This window comes from Lactuca serriola, chromosome 1 (genome assembly GCF_051521515.1).
Source record: "Lactuca serriola cultivar US96UC23 chromosome 1, Lser_US96UC23_V15, whole genome shotgun sequence".
NCBI lineage: Eukaryota > Viridiplantae > Streptophyta > Magnoliopsida > Asterales > Asteraceae > Lactuca > Lactuca serriola.
Window position 1 is genome coordinate 175581784 of NC_136408.1, and position 4277 is coordinate 175586060.

The 4277-nt window shown below is 30.3% G+C and overlaps 1 pseudogene; it reads left to right on the forward strand.

Moving 5' to 3' along the window:
* The first annotated feature begins 550 nt into the window (after window positions 1-550).
* On the forward strand, window positions 551-3433 carry LOC145064184 (CDK5RAP3 protein homolog; annotated as a pseudogene).
* Window positions 3434-4277: the final 844 nt, after the last annotated feature.

Genomic DNA, 4277 nt, shown 5'->3' on the forward strand with positions numbered 1-4277 from the left:
TCGATCCTTTTATCGTTCTAGGACTTTCCATCGCTCTTTCTGTTGCGTATCCTTTTAATTAGACGACCACCACCACCTCTCCCTCTGCCTCAATTGAAAAAAAAGGGCTAACTCTACTGATGAACATACGTTCTTCGAGAAACTCTCTAGCCGCCTCCAACTCGACGTCTCCTCCACCTTCCCCACAGTCGACCGCTGACCGTCTCATAGTTGTGCTTCCATTTTCCTGTTCCGATGAGTTCGACGATATCAAATCGTTGATTTAGCACTAGACGTGTGTAGAAGGTACTGTTTGGAAGCTTAGGATCCCGAGATTCTCATCCTCAGCAGCTTCACCATCACAAGAGTTTCCCGCCATCTGCTAGTAAAGTGTTTACACCTGCTGCATCACCGCCTGATTTTGCCAAAACATGATCTTGACAACAGTGTCCTCCACCGTTTCCCTACATCTCCTCCCAATTACATCCAAAAGGTCACACTGATGTCGTTAACGAACTGCTATCAAAGAATCCGACCAACCCACAATTGGATCGACCAACTCATATCAGTCATGGGGTTAGTTTATCTCTCTGTTGGGTTAGTACACTACCAATTGCCTCCCTCTACACAAGGTACTTCCCTCCTTTGCTTCTCCGTCACACAATCGGTTTCATTTTGGTACTTTTCGAATTTTCTTCTGATTAGACGATGGCCATGACTCGAATTTTTGACTGCTTGAGAGTTCAATTTTAGACTATTTGAGAATTCAACTTTCGATTTTAATTATCTAAGCCCTAATTTATTCTGTATATCCTTCCATTTATCAATTGGGTTTTTGATTCGAATTATGTTCTTACTGATCTCGGAATTGTTTTGACAATGGTTTTTTTAGCTAGAACGAAAGGAAGTTGATATCAAAAGGAATGCTGCTCTCTCAACTGCTAAGTATGCAGAATCCTGCCATGAGTTAGAATTGCAGGGAATCAATGTGAAGCTGGAACAACTAGAAACTGCAACAACTTCATTGCCCAACACATTTAGCAAAATGCTTCAAGTTTTGAAGTGTGATTCTGTTTCACAAGCAATTGAATTCTATTCCAATTTTGTTAAAGATGCTCACACAGAAAAGGATGTAAGTTCATATCAAATTTCATTAATTTTTTGGTTTATACTTTATAACATTTAACAAAAAGTTAATTGTTTCATTGACAGAAAGATCCGGAGACTGTATTGCCAAATCTAAGGGACATCATTGACAACCCTCCGCCTCTTGAAGTTTCTGCAGCTTCTGAAGTGTTGGCTTATGTTAATGTTGAAAGAAGTTCTAACAATGAGATAAGTTTTGAAGGTGATGTTGCAGGTGATAGTATTGATTGGGATATTATTTTGGATAGCTCACAGAGTGGTTGGGATATTAGGACTATGGAGGATTCGAGTCATGGATTTTTATGCCTATGAAGTTGTTGATGCCAGTGAGATTCCGGAAAGTTCTTTAAAAGATGGAATGGAATCTGATGAGACTAATAAAGAAAAAATGGTATCAAAAATCTCTTGGGATATTGGTGTTGAGAATCTTGAAGATGAATCAACTCAAAATAGTGCCTTGATAGATGTAATGCCATCAGGGATGAATGTTTTAATGAAAGTCAAGGAATCAAAGTTAGGAGTCGGCTTCTGGAGATAGAGTACATGAGTAGGATTGTTGATGATCTGTTTGAGGTATTATATTAAATTGCTTTTTTCTTTATATTTTCCACATTAAGTGTTGAGTAAATTACATTTTTGGTGTCAGATTAAAGCGTTTTTGAATCAAAGAATCATGGAATTAACAAATACAGAGACATCGTCATTACAACATCAAGTTCAAGCAGTAGCTCCATTTGTGTTACAGATGTACGCTTCTGATGTCATCCAGTCAATGTTATCAGATGTCTCTTCAGCCATTTCTTTTCTCACAAATAAGAAAACAAGGGACCTCATTATGATTCTCAACTCGAAAAGGTTCGTACTTTACATAAATTTTATTTAAAAGTATACATAGTTTTGAGTTTTGACCATTGGTCAATTTTCAAATTTCTTGAAAGATTAGTCAGTACGCTTGAAGAAAAAAAGCATCATGAAGCGAAATTGAAAGAGGGGTTAAACGATTTAGCTATCAAACGCACGAAACTTCAAAATTCATTGACCTCAGTAAGTCCATGAGTGTTTCTTCATAATTGGATTAAGACTTTAGGTTAGTTTTATATTCAATAGAAAGAAGAAATTATTTATTTATTTATTTTTTGAAATTTTATGAATATGGCATTTGTTTTATGTAGGTATCATATTTGGAACTTGATGAGGCTTTTGTATGAACCTACAATTAAATAAGTGGCCACATCTTAAGCCCTTCCAAGATTGTATCGGACCTTAAGAGCAGACTAACCAAAGTAGATTGTTATTTGTTGCATTTTTCATATTTAAATAGCATAGTCCATACAATGTAACTCAATAAATTTTTTCTGTTTTTTTTTTCAATTTTTTGGCCTTTCCAACCCCACAAAGTGGGATTCTTCCCTAGTTCTATCTAAAGCGTGGCAGTATCATAATTTTCATACAACTTAGATCAAATGTGTTTTTTTAAACTAACTTGATTTTTGTGTATTTAATTATGTATGTTATGTAGTTCATATAAATAAACTATATATTTTTTTAATTTTTTACTTTATGTACTGCCATCATCAAATAAGAGTTGATCATGGCCATCTTTCTTTTTTTTTTATTTCATTTTTAAGGGTTTTTGTTAATTTTTTTTTTCTAGTTTTGCCTTATCAAATTTATTGAATTCTTTGGTTATGTTCTCACATTTAGATTGGCACGACAAGTATTTGATGGATTGTCTGACTCAACCACCATCGTAAATAAAAGGTATTATGATTATAGTTTATTACCTTAATTATTCTAGCATAATTACAACCCACACTGCTATTTTAAATTGTTGTATGCATTCCGCCAAAATTTAAAATCTACTCTAAAAAATAAAAATCTTTTTGTCACATGTCACACTCTCATTGATTTGGCCACATGTTATTTTGTGGTTATTTTCAATTGAATTTTTTCCACATGACATTTTGTGATTTTTTTCATTTTATCAAAATCCACATAATATTTAAATGTAATAATTATAATAAATGTAATAATAAATGCATATCAATTTCATTAATTGACTTTCCTTATAATTTTAAAATTTGTAAATTAAAACCACATTAGTTTCCTTTGTTTATTTATCAAAATTAAATGTTTAAATTTAAAAAAGGAAAAAAACACATTAATTTTAATAATTCAATATTTTTTTTAATTTTCTTATAAATTCATATATATTCTGTCAAAATTAAATGGTAATTGCATTCTAGATTTAATGATTGTTTTAGAATCTTTTTTTTCCCTTTTTTTTTGTAATAGATGTTTCTCTTAGATTGTCTTTTTTTTTTTTTTTTTTTTTTTTTTTTTTTGTAATAAATGTTTCTCTCTAAATATCACTTATTTTAACAGAATATAATTTCATGACAGTTATTCTTATAAAATATTATGATAAAGGCCACGACGGAATGACTTGAAAAATAGTTTGAAGACTTGATATGAATGACTTGAAAAATGAATCAAAGATTAATCACACTCACAGTTTAAAAAAGTTATTTTTTTAAGAATTACACTTGTTATTATTGATGATTGTTATTATTTACGGATGTTTTTTTTTTGTATCACAATCATATAATGTAATTGTTTGATATATTATTTGTTTTTTTTACATTGGTTTCTTGAATATTGTTAATAATAGATGATTATTCTTTAAGAATGCTCTTATTTTTCAACTCATACTACAAAATTTTGATATTTTCAATATGTTCATTCAAAAAGAATATTCAATAAGAATACATATTTTGTCATAATATGCAATCTATCAGAATTTATATTCTGCCACAGAATTAAAAATGAAATAATTTAAAAAAATCAAAATTCAAAGTTAAAATAATAAAAAAATCCATTAAAATACAAAAATTCTTTTCTTAAATTTGTGTTTCTTAATTTGAAAGTAATGGCAATATACAATTTTACCCTTTTTTAATTAAATGGTATTATTCGATTTTTTTTTAATTTAATAATATAGATATATAACCTAATCTATTCCTAACCTAATCTACTCCTAATCTACTCAGAATTCAAAGTAATAGATGTTTCTCTTAGATTGTCTTTTTTTTTTTTGTAATAAATGTTTCTCTCTAAATATCACTTATTTTAACAGAATGTGATTTCGTGGC